Source organism: Panicum virgatum, chromosome 8K (genome assembly GCF_016808335.1).
Source record: "Panicum virgatum strain AP13 chromosome 8K, P.virgatum_v5, whole genome shotgun sequence".
Classification (NCBI taxonomy): domain Eukaryota; kingdom Viridiplantae; phylum Streptophyta; class Magnoliopsida; order Poales; family Poaceae; genus Panicum; species Panicum virgatum.
In genome coordinates this window covers 21660418-21683774 of record NC_053143.1, presented here as the reverse complement: position 1 = coordinate 21683774, position 23357 = coordinate 21660418, and positions in this window count along the sequence as shown.

Below are 23357 nucleotides of genomic sequence, written 5' to 3'. Positions count from 1 at the left end.
TATTCAGAAGTTTCATGAAATTCTCATTCCAACGCATCTAAGATCAATGAATTTGAAGATCCGTACATGGAGATATAGCAAAAACTTTGGACGCTGCGCGTTCTGAAATTCGGAACAGATTGCAGCGCTGGGATAAAATGGACATAACTCTCTTGTTCGGAATCAATTTTGGGCTTGATGAGTCTTGTCGCCTTGGTTGATTTTTGCATGAATGCTTGGCGGTGAGACTCTTTTTGCTTGAAGAAGAGGTGGACTCTTGCCCTTTCTTCTTTGTCATCCCCATACTATATTCATGGGCAATGATTTGATTGATGACTTGGTTGGGTGTAAGCTTGACCAAGTCTTCCTTTTGCAAGAGTGTATTGATGATGTCGTAGTCGGGCTTGCGAAGGCTTCGGAGAATCTTGCGGTTAATGTCCTCATCTTTAACTTGATTGAGACCTAAGGCATTAATTTAATTGGCAAGAGTGTTTAATCGTGAGTACATGTCATGAGCATTTTCATTGGGAAGTTGCTTAAAGCTACTAAGCTCATCGCCGAGAATATGATATTTTTGATTTACAACATCCTTTGTGCCCTCATGATTCTCGACAATTTGCTTCCATAGCTTATGAGCGTTTTCATTTACAAAAACACGATTAAACACACTATCACATAATGAGGACAATAGAATTGATTTAGCAATGGCATCATATTGTCTCTCGGCCTTATTCTCATTTTTCATGCCTACTTCGGTGACACGCCAAACATCAAGCCCACGGGCTTGGAGATGTGCTTGCATAAGCACTTTCCACCGTGGAAAACCCGTGCCATCGAAAACGGAGCCCTATCGGTACTCATCCCTTCCCCGGACATTATACTCACAAATTTACCAATAAAATTGGCTAATCCTCGTAAGAGATGTGAGACCAAGCTCTGATACCAATTGTAAGGATCACCAGGGTGTCCAACCCTAGAGGGGGAGGGGGTGAATAGGGTCGCTAATCGCTTTTTAAGCTAGGGCTCAAACTACTTGCATAAGATAAACCTAACACGTCCTATATATGCTAGTTATGACTAAGATTTATCTATGCTACTCTCTACTTACCCCTAAAAGACTTGCAACCTAGCCAAACCTAATCAAACTAACTAGGAAAGTAAAGGTACACAAGATAGAGTAAATGCGGAAACGTAATGTGGTAAGTAAAGAGGTAAGTGCAAGAGGGATGCAAACTCCCGAGTAGACACAGTCATGTAACGTGGTTCGGCACAAACGCCTACGTCCACGGGACACCGAGGCTCTTCCGATCACCGTCTTGCACTTCTTCACCAAGGCGATGCCGGCAAGCAAAGGCAAGTGCCCCTAAGACACCGAGTCTCGTGCACCGCCACCGTCTCTCTCGGTCACCCGGCCGTAATCCACTACGGAGCTTCTCCACCAAGGAGGGGGCCTCCTCTTCCCCCGCACAAAGTGTCGTTGCCACTCCACACCAAGACGGAGGGTCACACGACGGATCACAAGTTGCTTGCCGCAGCAAGACTTCTCTCAAGGGAGCTCTCGCAAGAACTAATCCCTATTACAAGCACTAAGCACTCTCACAAGTGTGCTTAAGCCTATATGATGTACAATGAAGCTCTATGGTGGTTGGAGATGTTCTTGCGTGTGTGTGGGATGTCCAGCAACTCCAGCACCCTTCAAATGGACGGGGTGAGGCGTATATATAGGCCACCAAGTCTTGTAGCCGTTGCTCCAACGGTCAGCTGAAAATCTGCGTATCACCGGAAGAACCGATGCCTCTAGCAGGGGTAGCGTCGGTTCTTCCGGTCACTCATAAATCGAAGTAGCCGTTGAAGTCCTGACAGCTGATGCAGTGACCACCGGTTGAACCGATGCTTTGTTCCGATGCATCACTGGTTCACCCGGTGCTTAAGAATCTTCTCCTGACAGCTGACGTCATTACACCGATGGCATGCACCGATGCTTCACCGGTTCAACCGGTGCTGAAGATTCTTCTCCTGGGGTCTTGACATCGTCTCTGGAACATAGGACGCCCAATGCACCGATGCCCCCTTTTTGACCCGTCGGTTCAACCGGTGCCTATAGGCTGACTTGGCTTCGATTCCCTTCTGCACCAAACTTCATAGCGCCGGTTCTTCCGACAAGCGTTGGATGCACCGATGCTTAGGCATCGGTTCTTCCGGTGCTCCTGATCCGAAGAGCTTTCAGGGTGCTGCCCTGAGACCCGCGAGGGGCGGCTCCCCCTCGACCCCCGTCCGCTAACCGGGTAGCGGAACCCCCGTAGGGGCAACCCTTCGGGCCTTGCTATGCCTATCTTCTCTTTCTCTTTGTCATCACTTGAACCTAAAAGCCTGAGAATGATCATCTTAACAATCATATTAGTCCAAGTGTTGTGTTGTCATTCGATCACCAAAATCACTTGAAATGTCATAAATGGTGCCATGTTCCTTACAATCTCCCCCTTTTTAGTGATTGATGACAACACAATCAAAGCAAGCATAAATTTACATAAATTGACAAATTTAACCACTTGATACCAATTGAAATCAATTGAAAACAGCTTACGCTTGCTTGGATGTTTACCACCATCCAATGATGACTTGGCCTCCCCCTAAAACCATGATTCCCCCTTTGATTCTCCCCCGATCTTGCTACTCCCCCCTCATGACTTGATTCACTTAGGTATTTCTCTCCCTTTGGGATATGCTTTTTTTTTGAAAAAATACCTTGGTTTGATCCACATTTACCTTGCTTTGATCCACATTTCTCCCCCTTTGGAATCAAATCACCTAAAAGGTCTTGCTCCTAAAAACAAGGTCTTGCAAACCAATATTGCTCAAGAGAAGATTAGTAGCCTAGGGAGTTAGTTCCATGACTCATGATCCAATTGTATGATATCAATGAAGATACCAATTTGAAAAATTCACTATGGTGGATCACAAAATCACGAGACTAGCATGACATAAGCTAAGCTTTCCATAAGTATGTGCACAAAATGATAATGTGAAAATCAAGTGCACAACTAGATGTTATAACTAGAAAGCTTAGATCATATCATGCACGGAGGTAGCTCTAAAAATTATAAGGAAATGACAATTATACCAATTGATTGAGTTTAGAACCTTGCATACCTCCGGAGGAATTTGTTTACCTTGCATGTACCAATTGAAAGTGACTTGCAACCAAATGAAAGTCTTTAAGAGGTGAGCACTTGGTACACCGAGGTTAAGCAAATGTATGAGCACATAGCCTATGAACTTAGATATGAGCATTTAAGTTCAATAGAGCATGGCTCAATATGCATGAAAGCACAATCTATCTAATCACTCTTATAGAGTTGTTTGTTCACATTGAGCGTGAAACACATTCTCTTAGAGTGTTAATCTCCACCGTGAGACTACAAAAGATAAACTTGAAAACTTGTTAGTCTCAAAATCACAACCTATAGAATGAACTCCCCCTAAATGTGTGCATTTAGTGTTTGAATCACCAAGCAAATATATGCACAATGTTTTTGACAACAATGGGAAGTTATACTCTATAGCTTGTGCTCATGGTACATAAATGAAATACATACCTCATGAAGTCCATGTACCATGAAGGGTAACCTTGTGTAGCTTTCTACACACTTATCAAACCATGTAGGTTGCTTATGGGTTAGAATCATGACACAAGCAACCCACCATTTATAACACTAGGAGATGCAATGCAACTATCCTAGCAAAAGGCAATGGAGCTACATGATGGTTGAATTGAATTCTAGCTACCATTACCTTATGGGGGACTTGGGCAACAAATGTCCAAGTTGTGAGCTTAGCTTCTTTGGCTTGAACCTTCACTTCAACTTGTGAGCTAAGCCTCCAAATCCCCCGATGCACTTGTTTGCTGCCTAAGTCTTAGGAACCCAAACCTTTTGAGAGCCATCCATGGTATAAATAATATCCTTGGGCACCCAAATAGGTCGGTTCCATCCATATGTTCTCCACCCCATGACATGAGCCACCACCTTGACATTCTTCTTCTTTTCAAGTATGTAGTGGTTGCTCTTTTGCTTGTTCTTGTGGGTGGGCTTGGTGTACATGTAAGACGCCTTCAAGTATGGAGATGTGTTTTTCTTGATCTCCTTAGCCTTCTTGTGGCCCTTCTTGCTCTTGCTCAAGTTCTTGGGCTTGCCGTTTTCTTTGCCCTTTGCTTGGCCCTTTTTTTCCTTGCATTGGTAGGACTTGTGGCCTTCTTTGTGACATTTGAAGCAAGTCACGGTTTCTCCCTTCTCAAGCTTCTTCACGCCCGCGGAGGTGTTATCTTGAGAAGGTTGGACTTGCTCTTGAGTGTACTTTCCTTTGAGCCGCCTCAAGTCCGCCATTAGCCTTTCTATCTCTTGTTTAAGCTCATCATTTTCCTTAGCAATGAGATCATCACATGTTTCTACAATCACATTCTCATTGCAAGGGGTTAGATCACAAGAGGTAGACGCATCTACCTTGTCAATAGAGATAGCACAAGGAATATTGCAAGGAAATGATTTATCCGATGATGATTCATTTTTAGATTCAAGACTCTCATATTTCATTTTAAGTTCTTTATGCTCATTGTCTAACAAATTGAATTTGTTTAGCAAGTTCTCATATCTTGAGACAAATGAAGCATGAAGTTTTTCTTTAGCCTTGAGAGTTTTGATTTCTTCATTTTGTTTAGTGAGATATTCTTGTTGATTATGGAGAAGTGTCATCATCTCACAAATTTCATTGGTTTCAACATCGGATTCATCATTGGAGGAGGAGTCATCACTTACATCGTTATTACCTAGTGCCATAAGACACATGGGTGGTGGTGATAATCTCCGAGGGCGATGGGTGGTAGAGCTCTTGAAATTTTTCTTGTGACTTGAGCTTTCACCACTTTTCTTGGGCTTGTGGATGGCGGAGAGAGCTTGGGCTCTTGACTTGTTCTTTTTCTTCGCCATCTTCTCCATCCCAACCGCACTCCCTTTAATGAGTGTTTTGTACCCAAGCTCATAGAGCTCATGTACATGCTCGGCAATCATGCGGTGATGGTATAGCACGGCCCTTGGATATTCTTCATTAATTGAACTTGATTCATCATCACAACCTTCCTCATCCTCTTCTTCTTCTTCACTTGAGCTTGATGAGTCTTGTCGCCTTGGTTGATTTTTGCATGAATGCTTGGCGGTGAGACTCTTTTTGCTTGAAGAAGAGGTGGACTCTTGTCCTTTCTTCTTTGTCATCCCCATACTATATTCATGGGCAATGATTTGATTGATGACTTGGTTGGGTGTAAGCTTGACCAAGTCTTCCTTTTGCAAGAGTGTATTGATGATGTCGTAGTCGGGCTTGCAAAGGCTTCGGAGAATCTTGCGGTTAATGTCCTCATCTTTAACTTGATTGAGACCTAAGGCATTAATTTAATTGGCAAGAGTGTTTAATCGTGAGTACATGTCATGATCATTTTCATTGGGAAGTTGCTTAAAGCTACTAAGCTCATCGCCGAGAATATGATATTTTTGATTTGCAACATCCTTTGTGCCCTCATGATTCTCGACAATTTGCTTCCATAGCTTATGAGCGTTTTCATTTACAAAAACACGATTAAACACACTATCACATAATGAGGACAATAGAATTGATTTAGCAATGGCATCATATTGTCTCTCGGCCTTATTCTCATTTTTCATGCCTACTTCGGTGACACGCCAAACATCAAGCCCACGGGCTTGGAGATGTGCTTGCATAAGCACTTTCCACCGTGGAAAACCCGTGCCATCGAAAACGGAGCCCTATCGGTACTCATCCCTTCCCCGGACATTATACTCACAAATTTACCAATAAAATTGGCTAATCCTCGTAAGAGATGTGAGACCAAGCTCTGATACCAATTGTAAGGATCACCAGGGTGTCCAACCCTAGAGGGGGAGGGGGTGAATAGGGTCGCTAATCGCTTTTTAAGCTAGGGCTCAAACTACTTGCATAAGATAAACCTAACACGTCCTATATATGCTAGTTATGACTAAGGTTTATCTATGCTACTCTCTACTTACCCCTAAAAGACTTGCAACCTAGCCAAACCTAATCAAACTAACTAGGAAAGTAAAGGTACGCAAGATAGAGTAAATGCGGAAACGTAATGTGGTAAGTAAAGAGGTAAGTGCAAGAGCGATGCAAACTCCCGAGTAGACACAGTCATGTAACGTGGTTCGGCACAAACGCCTACGTCCACGGGACACCGAGGCTCTTCCAATCACCGTCTTGCACTTCGCCACCAAGGCGATGCCGGCAAGCAAAGGCAAGTGCCCCTAAGACACCGAGTCTCGTGCACCGCCACCGTCTCTCTCGGTCACCCGGCCGTAATCCACTACGGAGCTTCTCCACCAAGGAGGGGGCCTCCTCTTCCCCCGCACAAAGTGTCGTTGCCACTCCACACCAAGACGGAGGGTCACACAACGGATCACAAGTTGCTTGCCGCAGCAAGACTTCTCTCAAGGGAGCTCTCGCAAGAACTAATCCCTATTACAAGCACTAAGCACTCTCACAAGTGTGCTTAAGCCTATATGATGTACAATGAAGCTCTATGGTGGTTGGAGATGTTCTTGCGTGTGTGTGGGATGTCCAGCAACTCCAGCACCCTTCAAATGGACGGGGTGAGGCGTATATATAGGCCACCAAGTCTTGTAGCCGTTGCTCCAACGGTCAGCTGAAAATCTGCGTATCACCGGAAGAAACGATGCCTCTGGCAGGGGTAGCGTCGGTTCTTCCGGTCACTCATAAACCGAAGTAGCCGTTGAAGTCCTGACAGCTGATGCAGTGACCACCAGTTGAACCGATGCTTTGTTCCGATGCATCACTGGTTCACCCGGTGCTTAAGAATCTTCTCCTGACAGCTGACGTCATTACACCGATGGTATGCACCGATGCTTCACCGATTCAACCGGTGCTGAAGAATCTTCTCCTGGGGTCTTGACATCGTCTCTGGAACATAGGACGCCCAATGCACCGATGCCCCCTTTTTGACCCATCGGTTCAACCGGTGCCTATAGGCTGACTTGGCTTCGATTCCCTTCTGCACCAAACTTCATAGCGCCGGTTCTTCCGACAAGCGTTGGATGCACCGATGCTTAGGCATCGGTTCTTCCGGTGCTCCTGATCCGAAGAGCTTTCAGGGTGCTGCCCTGAGACCCGCGAGGGGCGGCTCCCCCTCGACCCCCGTCCGCTAACCGGGTAGCGGAACCCCCGTAGGGGCGGCCCTTCGGGCCTTGCTATGCCTATCTTCTCTTTCTCTTTGTCATCACTTGAACCTAAAAGCCTGAGAATGGTCATCTTAACAATCATATTAGTCCAAGTGTTGTGTTGTCATTCGATCACCAAAATCACTTGAAATGGCATAAATGGTGCCATGTTCCTTACAACTCTCTCTTTTTCTAAATGCTTGTACATATATGCCTTCAACCATAGATGCAACCTTTGTATATCTCTCCCTATAATAACATGGCTACTAGGAGTACAACCTAGATTTATTTTTGTTTTCAATGAATGATAACCACCATCACCTTGAGCTCACCACGATGATATTCTTATATGCTCTTGCTTATGGAAAAGTGATGAAAGTTGCTGCTTTGTTTTACCTACGCTATGTTGTATATGACTTGACCATTTGCTCTCAATTAAATAGAATTAAAATGATTAAATACCGGCTCTTTTATTTGTGGAGGTTAAATGACTAAATTCTAAACCCACATATTCTATGTTGCTCTTTGATTTAAGTCTACCGATGACCTTACACCTTGTGTTGTTTAATTTGAAAACTTAATTCCTATGCTATCTACATTTGTGAATCTCCTGCAAAGTTCTACCCACCAAAGCCTATACATACATATTCTTTCATGATGAAACCTTTCGATTGCAAACTTATATTTTGATGAGTTGGATTAAGATTGATTTCTTTGGTACGAGACTAAGAAGCTGGTCATTCCGTTTTTTTTGTGTAACGTTCTTTTTGCTAGCCTATTTATCCATGCATTGTGAATTTCTACTTCGGGAATTTTGCAAACCTCGCTGGATATCCACCCTAAACCAAAAATATCTTTTTGTGATTACCTCCTTGACTACAACCCAATTTGAGTATGGATTATCATTTCGACGGAATCAAAAGAATCAAGGGCACCATATAAAGAAAATTTTTGGGAGACAAGGCTCCCCGGAGATTCAAGAGGTTCTACGAAGAAGAAGGTGAATTTGAGATACTTACCCTAGCTAGTTGGTTCTCCCACTATTCATACTCGAGGACGAGCATTCGTTCAAGCATGGGGGGATGGCTGGGTAAGTATTCTATGTTATCAAAAGTTCTAAGGAGTAAAAAGAAAGAAAAAAAGAGGAAGAAAGAGAAAAATTAAAAAAAGGAGAAAAGAAAAGAAAAAGAAAAAAAAGAAGAATAAAATGCTCCTTAGTTCTTTTTGGCTTCATTAATTTTCCAAGTTACTTTGAAGAACTATTCCATACTCAAATCTTCCAACCATGTGCAATCCGATAACGAGAACTTCATTTGTGTCTCGGGATCATCCATTTGCCACTTGCACATGTCCACCTATCTAAATGTGTGTGTTTCATCGTTCTCCCTCTCCAACATTATTTTCCAATGGCCTTTTTGACTAGTCTCGGTAATTCCACTAGATCTCTATCTTAGTTTGACAATATTTCAGATATAATGTTTTGCTAGGATTGTTTTTACCTACCAAGCTCCACATAAGCCTTCCACTTTTATATATGAGAAGAATAGGTTGAAGACAATCTAATGTAGGCTTGAGAGACTTGACGAGATGAGTATTTCCATGATCTTTTGCAAGAGAACCTCACTTATGTTTGATATGCATTCTTTTGAAAACTCTTCACGATGAAACAAGGTAAAGGTTTGAAGTTTGCTTAAGTTTGAGAGCATTGCATTTATCTATTATTGTGGCTTGTTCTTTAATTGCTAGTCTATCTCCCATAATGAAAAAGTAGCCGGTCACAACATGAACTTAAATGCTAAATACTTGAGAGAGCAATATGTCTTGTTATGTATGACTAAGTGCAGAGAGGACACAGAGGGGCAACGCTGATTTCTTTATAAGCAAAGCTCCTGGACTTACTCGAGGACGAGCAAGGTTTAAGCATGGGGGGGAATGTTGGCGCTCCTTAAGTACCCCTTTTATCCCTTGTTTATCCTTGATAATGGCATGAATTTAATATCAAAATCACTAACCGTCCTAACCCTGGCCTAATTATTGATCATTTTCACACTTGCACATATATTTTGGAGGAACTTCATTTTTGCAGGTTTTTGGCCTATTTTGAAGCATGAAATGACGAGGCCCGTGATCGAGCGCTAACACCGAGAAAGACGAAGGCCAAAGCCCAAAGGAAGGACCAAAGCCCATGTTGATTCGAAGCTCATTCACGCACATCCATCCTCCAAGAGAACCCAAAGGACCGAGCCCATGAAGATGAGATCAAGATAGTTCGGGATTAAGCAAAGCAAATGAAGATTTAAGGAAGGATTCCCTATCCTATCCTTTCCTCGAAGATATCTCCAAGATAACGACATCCAAAGGGGTGCAATCGTGAAGGACATAAACTCTAGAAGATGCGAGGAGTCTACACGCGAAAGATGAGACCGAGGCGAGCCCGAAAGGGGGTAGGCCGGCCGGCCTAGGCCCATGGGGCCGGCCGGCCCAGCCCGTTTTCGAGGCGGTTTGGCCTCCCTTTCGACCGGTGGCTTCCTCGGCTTATAAATAGCTCGCACCTTATTCAACTCGGAGAATCAATCCACCCAAAACTCGACGAAAACCTAGGGCGAAGGCCGGAGGGAGACGATGGCCACCGCAAGTCTTCGAAGGTACCTAGGAGATGGCTTAGGCCACCCCTAGCCGCCATGGCCTCCCTGCGAGGTTGTGCCATGGTGGAGTTCGGGAGTCATCCCCAACATTCGTCGGGGTAAGTGCACACACGATGATGATATCAATCTACTCTTTATTCTAGTTGTCTCGACTTTGGTCTACTTCAATGCATGCTTTCTTTCTCATATGTGATGCATCCATATGTTCATAGTAAGATTAGATCTATTCGTGGTGATTAGTCTATATCTTACGGATACATTGAGGTAGCGTGTTTTAGCTAGTTGGTTGATTACCCCGGTGTGGTGACAGCATGGCGGAGGGAAAAGCCCTAGTGACGACATGATGTGGAATAGGATCGATGGCGAGTATCATGGGAGTCGTGGCGCGGCCACCAAGAGGAGAGGTTCGAGTAAGAGTATTTGGTGGGCGTTTGGGGTAAAGCTTTGGGAAACCTTAGGCATTAACACGCACCTCGCACCGGCGACCATGGGAAAGTAGGCCGCTTGCGAGCCACCTTTCTGAGAGATGATTTCGTGTACCTTTAGTTGAGTTGCAATCTATGTTTTGATCACCTTTTTGACTAGAACTGTACCTAGAGACGATAGGCCCTAGCTCTTTGGTTGTGTTATCTCATCTACGGTTGTGGGTGTGATGAACACTTATGCTTCATTCATATCTATCAAGTGTTTAGTTTATATGCAATCTTCGCTTCATGTTTAGGATAGGTTCGATAGATTAGATGGTAAACCCTAGTCGGTTTGCTTCCGATCCACGGATTGATAAACCTTGGGGGAGTACTCTAAGGGAAAAGCTACCACAATCCGTGCGCTTGCGGAACGTAAATTGGGGCTCTAAGGAGTGTCAACAACCGGCTCACCTCCGGAAGCGTCCGGTGCAATTCTGATGGCTTCACGGGTCGGGGGCGCGGGTGCAAGCCAGGGGAAGCTTTCTAGTGCCGAGGCAGAGCTACGGCGGGGTTTGGCCAGGGCTAGGATGCGGCGGTGCGGCTGGCCACGGCGCCGCACGGCGCTCTGCGCGGTGGGGCGAGGTGGAGGGTGCTGGATCTCGGGTTGGCGGCGGTGAAAAGGGAAGGTGAGGTGCAGGGAGCCGTGGGGGTGTCATTTAAGGAGAGCGGCCGGGGTTTCCTGGGCGTCCGTGCCGTTGGGCGCGGGCGAGATGCTCGGCGGGGATCTCGGACGAGCGGGCGCGCTGAGGAAGAAGAAGGAAAGAGGCAGGCGACGCTGACATGCGGGACCGTCTTGCCAGGGACCGAGCGGGGACAGCGCAGCATCGCGCACGGGCGAGCGAACGCGGGCTGGAGCGGAAGCGCGCGGGAGCTGGGTCTCACGGTAAATTAGGGCCAGGGGAAAGAGGGGGTCGGCCCAGGGGAAAGAAAGGGCAAGCGGGCCGAGCTCGGGCGGCTGGGCTGAAGGCAGTAGCGGGCCGAGCGGGAGGCGGGGCGAGCTGGGCCGCGGTGCTGGGCTCACGGGGGAAAAAAACAAGGCGGAGAGGGCTGGGCTGCTTGCGGGTTTGGGCTGGTTTTCCTTCCTCTTTTCTTTTTCAAACTTAACTCAAACTAATTTGAATTCAACCAAAATTTGAATTCAAACGCTATGCACTCAACCAAATAAAAAATTATGCACCAGCATGAATGCACTAACAAGTTTGCCCTAAAATATATTTTAATTACTTTATGAAGCAAAAATAAATTATAAATGCAAGGCTAAGCAAATTAAATCCTAGAAAATTAAATAAAGCCAATTAAATTTATTATTAAATACTAAAATTTAAATTAGGGTGTTACAAATCCTACCCCCTTACAAGAATCTCGTCCCGAGATTCTGGGCTGGCTAGCAAAGAGAAACAAGGATGGGATTAAGTTCTACTCACTCCTGAGTTGGGATTCATACCCACATGTCTTCGGGTGGTATGTTGTTTGCAAAGACTGATCTTCTACCATTATCGGTTGCTCCACAGAAACTGTTGCACGAACACCATCACCCATTGTACTGTCTCCAAGGTCTTTTTGTTCTGCCGACATCTGAGCTGGGATAAAAGGAAGCATAGATTTGTAAGGTCAAAGAAGAGAGAAAACCCCACTATGTGAGGTTCTATCTTATTTAGACAACACTATCCATGCATCACTGCAGCTAACTCCAGATAGGTGTTACATAACTCCGAAAAAGGGAACTATAGCATAACTCTTCTACCTCGTCTGAGAGATTCTCAAATTCTCCTGTACTATCTGTAGGCCGGGGTGTCCCATCCCTACCCCCTTACAGAAACCGACGTCCTCGTCGGTGAATCCCTGGATATCACGTCCTCTTCGCGCTATCCTTCTTCTCAACAAGCAAGACAAGAGAAACCCAAGGCAGGATAAGGTAGAGAGGATAGAGTGGATGGTTTTACCCCCAACGATCTAACGCATTTTATTAATTCATTAACTTTAACTTAAGACTAATTTTCATTAAACAAGTTTAACTACTAAGCTATGCAATCAACCAAAAATCCAAATCAAACATTTGCATAACCACAAGCATTCAAAAGTTCACGCTTTAGTCGAGTTTATCACGCGACTCGACTAACACAATGCGTCGCAAAACGATCTATCATGCTGAGATTAGGGAATCCTAGACTGAAAAGGGTCGGTGAGATACTTCAGGGCCAAAGCTACGGAAACTAATTCTGTAGAGAAAAATCAAGGTAAGACGAGTAAAAATCTTAGAATTCAAGGAGTATAATAGCAAAATAGTTTCAGCAGTTAAGGCTTAGAGAGAAGAAAACCTAAAACTCGACCAGTTCTATCTAGGCTTTCGTCCTACAGTTGATATAGTTCTGATACCACTCTATAACACCCGGTTTATAAAAGGACATAAACCGAGCAATCATATACGTGCCAGGATCAAGTCACACATATATACAACAGAATGAACAGTATATCACAGCACATATCACGTAAAAAGATATAATAAAGCAAGTACGAATGTTATTTATTACATGAATGACAAAAATGTCTGATACAGCGGAAGCGTAAAAACATATACGTAAACTCTCGTCGAAGCTGGGCACCACAGGGACGTCGACTGGGAGACGAACGCCTAGAAGTCCTCGTACTCCTGGTAGCTCTGGGTGAACTCCCTCGCGTCGGCAGGAACTGAGCAGCAGTAGAGTATCCCCAAAAAGAACAAGAGGAAAAAGAGTAGAGAAGGCAAGTGTGAGTACACAACTTGTACTCAACAAGTATAACACAAATTATGAGGCTCTAAGGTTGGCTGACTCAACTGCATTAGTTTTTAATCTTGGCAAAATTTTATTAGAGCTATTTACTACAAGTTGATGAGTTACCATACCCCAGTTACATAGTAATTAATCAGAATTAATTATGATACTACTGAGAACCAAACCAAACAACCCGGGAAACCCCCCTAATCAAAGGAAGATAACCCCACTAATCAAAAGGAGGATCTGGGCCGCTCATGACTGTGAGCACAGCTAGTATACCAGTTTTACACTCTGCAGAGGTTGCACATCTTTACCCACAAGTCGTGAGCTATGCTAGTTGTTCATCACACTTCCGTAGGTGAGATGGCTAGCAAACTCACTACGAGGCCGTTACAAAGAATCTCGTTGGTAAGGAGTAACCGTGAGGGTTGGATCGGCGACGATGGAGCAGGTCTAGTGGGCGTCAAGACACAGACGCACAGATGAGGCCACTCAATACGAGGGCCATAGAAGCTTACCACCCTTGCCCCACAGGTAAGTTACTCCAAACCAAAAAGACCTAATTAGTAAGCCAAGACCGTCCCATTCCAGTCTTGTGGTAGCGCTGTTGTCCCAGGTTGTCGCTCTATGAACCGGTCCTTAGGGAGAGTGGCCAACCCAGCACTAAGCACCGTGCTGGCCCCCTAAACCATGTTTCTAGAAAAAAACACTTTTTAACGAGAAGTGAGCCACTCAAGCGGGCCACTCCCAGAATTAAGTTGCATATACCATTAATCAAATTAATTAAAAAGGACCAAGTATGTTATAGCGCGGCACCTAGCACAACTAACCAAAATGCAACCCAAGGGATATATATAAAGGATATAAAGTGGCTAGGAAAGTCCTTATAGGCATACAGTATTAAAATGCAGTATAAAATTGTATTTAAAAGTGATAGGTGGTGTTCATGTTATACTTTCCTTCCTCAAAGTTCTCCTGCTGCTCAAACTGCTGTGAAGACGGTGGCTCTTCGTACTCCTTAGATGGATCAACGTCTACTCACGATCGCAACGCCGAACAATCATCGAAAACATACACATATATGCAAACAAAAAAAACACTAAGAAATAGTACACCAATACATCAAAACAGCGTATAAAACTGAGCTAAAGCTATTCTACGCGTTACAACGATCCCGTGGACATAAAGAACACCTAAAACGGAGCTAGAACGCGAAAGCTAGGCTTAAAACAAGATCTAGGGGCTAAACTGCAAGAAAAACAGAGTTTCTAGGGGTTTTCTGCAAAACCAGGGACCTATACGTAATTAAAGGGTAGATCTAGGGTCTAACTCGCAAAACTGCAAGGGCTAGACTGCGGATTCTAATTCTAAAAAGCTCAGGGTTCAAAATGTAAAAACCAGGGCTGATTCGCAATTACTTTTGAACTAAGTGGACGGCGGGTTGATTTCAAGGAAACTGAGGGGCTCTTTAGCAAAATGGCCAGGGCGAAGGGGTACATGGCTTCTAATCCTGGGCGCAGATCTCGGATCGAACGATCAGGATGGCTCAGACGTGCGGGGCGGCGGCGGAACACGCCGGAGTTCTTCTCCCACGGTGGAGGATCACCGGAGCTGGCCATAACTGGCGTTCCAGAGCTCAGTTCGAGGTGTGGTTTGGCCTGGGAAAGAGTTCGTGGCATGCTTAATCCACCAGAGTGGTTTGCGCAGGGCTGTAGAGGCTGCAGCAGCGAGCTCGGCAGTGGAGGCGGGTCTGCGCGACGGGGCTCGCAGGAGAAAGCCATCCCGGCGTTCCCATGGCTGATTCAGGCTGAGGTATGGCTCTGGAGCATGCCTGTGGCACGCGTGATCCACTGGTGGCCCTAGCGTGGGAGTTCGTCCAGCAAGACCATTTCTGGCCATGGCGCGGTGGCGGAGAAACGTCGGCGGCCGGTGCTCTGGCACCTAGGGTGGCCTACTGTCTACAGGTGCGGGCGCAAAAGGAAAAGGAGGTCAGGAGGTGGCTTACCGAAACTTGGAACGGGCGGGGGCGTGACGCAGATGTGCCGGCGGCAAGGTCGGGCGGTGGCGTGCGGGCGGAGCTCGGACGGAGCTCGAGGAGGAGACGGCTGCAGGGGTCCTCTAGGCCTCTGGATTCCAAGGATCGATTCGTGAAGGTCCTCCGAGGGAGCCACGGGGGTCATCGGGCATGGAGCGGAACCAGAGGCGTGGAATTGCGGTGGCTGACCGGCTCACCTCCGGCGGCGTCCGGTGCAATTCCGATGGCTTCATGGGCCGGGGTCGCAGGTGCAGGCCTGGGGAAGCTTTCTGGTGCCGAGGCAGAGCTACGGCGGGGTTTGGCCGGGGCTAGGATGCGGCGGTGCAGCGTGGCCACGGCGGCGCACGGCGCTCTGCACGGTGGGGCGAGGTGGAGGGTGCTGGATCTCGGGCTGGCAGCGGTGAAAAGGGAAGGTGAGGTGCAGGGGGCCGCGGGGGTGTCATTTAAGGGGAGCGGCCGTGGTTTCCTGGGCATCCGTGTCGTTGGGCGCGGGCGATATGCTCGGCGGGGATCTCGGGCGAGCGGGCGCGCTGAGGAAGAAGAAGGAAAGATGTAGGCGACGCTGACATGCGGGACCGGCTTGCCAGGGACCGAGCGGGGACAGCGCAGCATCGCGCACAGGCGAGCGAACGCGGGCTGGAGCGGAAGCGCGCGGGAGCTGGGCCTCGCGGTGAATTAGGGCCGGGGGAAAGAGGGGGTCAGCCCAGGGGAAAGAAAGGGCAAGTGGGCCGAGCTCGGGCTGCTGGGCTGAAGGTGGTAGCGGGCCGAGCTCGGGCTGCTGGGCTGAAGGTGGTAGCGGGCCGAGCGGGAGGCGGGGCGAGCTGGGCCGCGGTGCTGGGCTCACGGGGAAAAAACAAGGAGGAGAGGGCTGGGCTGCTTGTGGGTTTGGGCTGGTTTTCCTTCCTCTTTTCTTTTTCAAACTTAACTCAAACTAATTTGAATTCAACCAAAATTTGAATTCAAACGCTATGCACTCAACCAAATAAAAAATTATGCACCAGCATGAATGCACAAACAAGTTTGCCCTAAAATAAATTTTAATTATTTTATGAAGCAAAAATAAATTATAAATGCAAGGCTAAGCAAATTGAATCCTAGAAAATTAAATGAAGCCAATTAAATTTATTATTAAATACTGAAATTTAAAATAGGGTGTTACAGCGTCGGTGTAGTGCAGATGGAAGCCAGCAGTGCAGTTGTGAGATCCTCCTCACGTGCGGCTCGTCCTTGTGCAGCAGATGCAGCACCTCCAAGGTATCCACATGTACGGGAAGAAGCATCGCGCTCCGGACTACTAGATCTGCGAGAGCGACCTTGGGCTTCGGCGCGCAGGAGGGGCGCCAAGCAAGAGCAGGCGGCGGCCAAGGAGAGGGGCTAGGGTTGGACCCCTTGGGCCCCACCTTAGGCGCCCCTTTTGGGCCTGACGATGCCCATTAGAGCACCATAGCTCAGTCTAACTTGGATCTCATCCTTATCAGGCTTCTTTTCCTTAAGTTTGTGATCCTATGGGCTCACATGCGAATAGACATGGCCCGAGTACTCTTACACGGCCCAATAGTAGACAGCGGCCTCTAGCAAGTCATGTCAACTCCTATACGCATCATATCAGACGGGCCGTCACAATGTCATATACATGTTGTTCCTTTTGCCTCACGATATTTGGTCTTGCTCTAAGCTAACCTCTCTTTCTTGATGCCGTGATTCAGATCTTTTGTTAACTCTTAACCTTCGCATGGCTATGCACTTCTTGATCTGAATCACTCGAGGGGCCCAGAGATATCTCTCTCAGGTAGAGAGGGGCAAATCCCATCTCGACTGTCCATGTCTCACAGCATGTTTCTTGGCAAACTCGAAAATCGCCTTTATAACTATCCAGTTATAGAGTAGCGTTTGATGGCTCCTAAGTAAGTCAATTCACATCTTAAGTACATGCGACAATCTCAGGTCTAAGGACACAATGTACATATTGTGTAATGAGAAATCACCATCTCTTGTGTTGGGTCAGTTCAGACTCATGTCCTACATGAGTTCACACTATTAGTTTGACATCTCCATATCCACGACTTGTGAAATATAGTCATCAACAAATACATGTACTAGTCTATTATTCATGTGTGTCCATGCATGAACTCCGACTAGGAACATCTTTAGAATATCCATACAAGTAAAGAGTTTCACAAAAAAAATTCATAATCGTTAATCAATACAAGTTGTCTTTCATGGATATTCAATGAATATTTTATTAATCATGAATACAAGAAAATATGATCATCTCTATGATTGGCTCTAGGGCATATTTCCTACAAGATGAACATATATGGTGTATGCAAAATACTTCTATTCATAGAATGCTATCATTTTTAGTAAATAGTTTGCAGATGGTTCCTTATTTTCTTCTTCGACAGATAATTGATTGTTTTATTTCTTGTATCCAGTTCAGGATCTATTGATGGCAAGGAGGTGAAGGAGGAGAGCTCTCTAATGTAGTAAGATGGTATGTTTTCTTTGCTGATTTCTGAGTTCATATAAGAAATTTTGTAAAGCGATTTTGGTTTGTTTTGCTGAGCTCTATTTGGACAATAATTTGAGCTGTGATTTCTTAAAGGAGTTTACTTATATATGCTAGAAAAATATATGTAGCTAGACTAGAGTTTGATTAATTTACGTTGAGACTCAATGGTCAAAACAGTTTGTTATTTGATTTACGTTCTATCTCTAATGGTAGTCCTCTCCGTGCATGAACTTTGATGCCAACAACATGTAATTCACTGCAACGTTGCTGACATTAGTGGCTTGGAAGTCTAAGGTAGTTGTTAGATATGATCCGAATTATAATATGTGTTTTGTGGGGACACCTGGAGGGCCCACAGTTCGGGTTATGTGATTAGCGGATTTGTTTTCCTATTTGACTGCAGTCAGTTCAGTCCACCATATATATACATCTTGTAAACCGCACGAGAAGGGTTGACGATTCATTGTATTCCCTGCATTGTAACTCTCTCATTATAGTAAAGATCGCCGGTTGGCGCCCGTTGTTTTTTCCCGCAAGGATTTTCACATAAAAATCGTGTCTCGTGTTCGATCTTATTTTTGCATTATTTGCTAACAAATGGTATCAAAGCCATACACGAGATCGATTGAAGAAAAAAAGTTTCAACCCTGTGCGCCGCCGCCATTCGCGCACGGGCGTCTGCGTCGTGCGTCCATCGCAGGCTGCGCCTCCAGAAGCTGCACGCCGATCTGCCATCGGCGAATTCAAGGAAGCCCGTGTTTAGTTCTCACCCCATAAATTCCGTAAACGCAAAAAAACCGTCACATCAAATGTTTCGACACATGCATGGAGTACTAAATGAAGTTTATTTACAAAACTTTTTGCATAGATGGGTTGTAAATCGCGAGACGAATCAAATGAGCCTACTTAGTTCATGATTTGCAACAGTGATGCTACAGTAACCATCCGTTAATTATTTATTAATCATGGATTAATTAGCATCATTAGATTCGTCTCGCGATTTATAACTCATCTGTGCAAAAAAATTTATAAATAGACTTTATTTAGTATTTCAAATTAGTAAGATTCCAAAAAAAAAATTTGTGGTGGGGAGATCAAAACAAGAAGTCACGCCTAGACGACGACGCAGGGCCGAAGTTGCTCGCCGTAGGGCCGAAGTTGCTCGCCGTTTGCCGCTCGCCGCTCGCCGCTCGCCGCAAATTCAGAGTAGGAATCGCTGCTCCTGTTGCACGCGGATCCAGCGCACCAGGGCCGGCGGACGTGTGCTTCTAGTTTGGCTTCGTGCACACGGGAAGCAGAGTGCAGCGCACGCATCGAGGTGGCAGGGAGCAGACCGCCTGCCGTGCGCCCTTTCCCCTCAAAATCGAGGATTTTTGCTAGTCGCACACGGAAAGCTACAAGGGTTTCTTTAGTTCTTCGCTGAAAGTACACGGAAGCGTACACGGGCTGCAGGTTATTTCTAGGGTTACACAGTTTCATACCTAGATTATTTACTGCAGATTATTTTCCTGGTTATTTCTTCTAATGGCTTCGACGAAGTATGATCTTCCACCTTTGGATCGCACCACAAGGTTCGCTCTATGACAAGTCAAGATGAGAGCTATGCTAATTCAGGCTGAAGTGGAGGATGCTCTTGATAAATTTGGTAACAAAGATTCAAAATCTTGGACCGATGCGGAGAAGAGAAAAGATCATAAGGCCTGATCTCAAATTCAACTTCATCTCTCAAATGATATTTTGCAAGATTGTTTGCAGGAGAAAACTGCAGCTGCTTTATGGCTCAAGTTAGAGTCAATTTGCATGTCTAAGGATTTGACAAGCAAGATGCATATGAAGATGAAGTTATATACCCACAAGCTCCAAAAGGGTGGTTCTGTGCTTAATCATCTGTCGGTCTTCAAGGAGATCATTTTTGATCTACAGTCTATGGAGGTAGATTATGATGATGAGGATTTGTCTCTTGTTCTTTTGTGCTCACTGCCTAGTTTTTTTGCAAACTTCAAAGATATATTATTATACGGTCATGATACTCTAACGCTTGATGAGATTTGTGAGGCTTTTCAAGCTAAGGAAAAGATGAAACAAATGGTGTCTTCTGAAGGTTCAACTTCCAATGGAGAAGCTTTGTCTGTTTGTGGCAGAACACAAAAGAAGTCAAATAATTCTTATAGAGGCAAGAGTTTGAATGGCTATCATGGCCGTTCAAAGTCAAGAGATAAGGACGAGAAATTCTGCAGGTATTGCAAGAAAAACAATCATTTCATATCTGAGTGTATCAAATTGAAGAACAAAGAAAAGAGAGCTGGCACATACAAACCGAAAGGTAAACCCAATGAAGAAGGTAATGCTTCTGTTGCTACCGATGGTAGTTCTGATGGTAATGAGGTTCTTGTTGCTTTTGTTGGATGTGGAAATAGTGGTGATGAATGGATTCTTGATTCCGTTGCATCTTTTCATATATGTATTAATAGAGATTGGTTCATCACATATGATTCTATTAATGGTGGTTCTGTTAAAATGGGTGATGACAGTCCATGTCAGATTATTGGTATTGGTTCTGTTCAGATCAAGATACATGATGGTATCATCAGAACTTTGACAGATGTGAGGCATATTCCAGATATGAGAAAGAATCTTATTTCTTTGAGTACTCTTGATGGCAAAGGGTACAAATACTCCGGTGGAGATGGGGTTTTGAAGGTGTCGACAGGGTCTCTTATTGTTATGAAAGGTGATTTGAAATCTGCCAACCTATACCGTCTTCGTGGTACTACAATTATAGGTGATGCTGTTGTACTTTCTAATTCATTATCCAATTCTGATGTTACTAATCTTTGGCATATATGTCTTGGGCATATGAGTGAACTTGGTTTGGCAGTGTTGAGAAAGAGATGACTTCTCGATTTGCATAGCATCAGCAAGCTGGATTTCTGTGAGCATTTGTGTTTGGCAAACACAAGAGTGTGAAGTTTAATACCTCTACTCATACAAGTAAAGGTATTCTTGATTATGTGCATTCTAATTTATGGGGACCATCTCGCAAGCCTTCTCTTGGTGGTGCTTGTTATATGTTGACCATAGTTGATGATTATTCTAGAAAGATATGACCTTATTTCTTGAAAGATAAATCAGAAGCATTTTCAACATTTAAAGAGTGGAAGATTATGATTGAGAATCAAACTAAAAAGAAGGTTAAAAAGCTTCGTACTGATAATGGGATGAAATTCTGTTCAAAGGAATTTAATGCATACTGTAAATCTCAAGGTATTGTTAGACACTACACTGTTCCTTACACATCCCAACAGAATGGTGTAGCTGAGCGTATGAATAGGACTATCATCTCTAAGGCCCGTTGCATGTTGTCTAATGCTGGTCTGCATAGACGTTTTTAGGCTGAAGCTGCTTCCACTGCATGCTATCTTATTAATCATTCACTTAGTATTGCTATTGATAAGAAAACTCCAATTGAGGTATGGTCTGATTCTCTAGCTGATTATTCGCAATTGTGAGTTTTTGGTTGTACTGCTTATGCTCATGTTGATAACGGTAAATTAGAGCCTAGGGCTGTTAAGTGCATCTTTCTTGGTTATAAATCTGGTGTTAAAGGCTATAAATTGTGGAATCCACAAACTCAGAAGGTTGTGATTAGCAGGAACGTTATCTTTAATGAGTCTGTTATGTTACCTGACAATCTATCTACTGATGCTCCTATTGTGAAATCAAGTTTGCAGGTGGAGCATTTTTTAATGTTGATAGCACACCAGATAATGATAATTATCACCAATTATTGTTGATTCATCTGTTGCTGAGCATTCTTCTCCAGCTGTGCAGCCTTCAAAACATTCTATTGCAGTTGATAGGGCCAGAAGGGCTCCTAAACCAGTTAAAACATTGATAGAAGAATGCAATGTTGCTTATGCTCTGAGTGTTGCAGAAGAGATTGAAAGTGTTGCAGAACCTTCCAATTATTCTGAGGCTATTACTTCTGTTGGTTGCAACAATTGGTTGACCGCTATGCAAGATGAGATGGAGTCACTTGAGAAGAATGATACTTGGAATTTAGTCAAATTGCCCAAGGATAAAAAATCTGTCCGTTGCAAATGGATTTTCAAAAGAAAAGAAGCTATGTCTCCAAGTGAGCTAGCAAGGTATAAAGCAAGGTTAGTTGCTAAAGGCTGTAGTTAGATTCCAGGTATTGATTTTAATGATGTCTTTTCTCCAGTTGTGAAGCATAGTTCTATTCGCATATTACTCAGTATTGTTGCTATGCATGATTATGAACTTGAGAAATTAGATGTTAAAACTGCTTTCCTACATGGAGAGTTAGAAGAGGACATTTATATGGACCAACCTGAAGGTTTCGTTGTTCCTGGAAAAGAAAGCCTTTTTTGTAGATTAAAGAAATCTCTCTATGGCTTGAAACAATTCCCTAGGCAATGGTATAAGAGATTTGATTCATTTATGCTCTCTTTATTGAGATGAAGGACTTGGGTCCAGCTAAGAAAATTCTTGGTGTGGAAATTATCAGAGACAGAAAATCTAGTATATTATACCTCAGTCAGCGAGGTTATATTGAAAAGGTTCTTCGTCGTTTCAATATGCATGATGCAAAACCAATGAGCACTCCATTAGCTGCACATTTCAGATTATCTTCAGTTTTATGTACAGTGTCAGATGATGATATTGAGTACATGTCTAGAGTTCCATATTCGAGTGGAGTTAGTTCTTTTATGTATGCCATGGTCTATTCTCGTCCTGATTTATCTCATGCATTGAGTGTTGTTAGTAGATACATGGCTAATCCTGAAAAACAACATTGGAATGCAGTTCAGTGGATTTTCAAATATCTGCAAGGTACTTCTAGTGCTTGTTTGCAGTTTGAAAAATTTATAGATGGACTTGTTGGTTATGTTCATTCTGATTATGCTGGTGATTTGGATAAGAGGAGGTCTCTCACAAGTTATGTTTTCACCATTGGTGGTTGTGCTGTTAGTTGGAAAGCAAGTTTGAATGCTACTATTGCTTTGTCCACTACTGAAGCTGAATATATGGCTATTTCTGAAGCTTGTAAAGATTTGGTTGAGAGATTTATACTCTGAACTTTGCAGGGTTTCTTCTTGTATTACTATTCATTGTGATAGTCAAAGTGCTATTTGTCTTACCCAAGATCAGATGTTTTATGAAAGAACAAAGCACATTGATGTGAGATATCACTTTATTCGAGGCGTTGTTACTAAAGGTGATGTTAAAGTATGCAAAATAAGTACTCATGATAATCCTGCTGATATGATGACTAAGCCTGTTCCTGCAGCTAAGTTTGAGTTATGCTCAAACTTGATTGGTGTTAAAGTTTAAGTCCTACTGACTCTTGGATCCGGTGATTATTTATTATTGAAGTGAGTTCATTGATGATAGTTCATTCGCTACAGGATGGAATTCGTCTCAAAGTGGAGTTTGTTAGATATGATCCGAATTATAATGTGTGTCTTGTGAGGACGCCTGGAGGGCCCACAGTTCGGGTTATGTGATTAGCGGATTTGTTTCCGTGTTTGACTGCAGTTAGTTCAGTCCACCCTATATATACATCTTGTAAGCCGTACGGGAAGGGTTGATGACTCGTTATATTTCCTGTGTTGTAACTCTCTTATTATAGTGAAGATCGCCGGTTGGCGCCCGTGGTTTTTTTCCGCAAGGGTTTTCCATG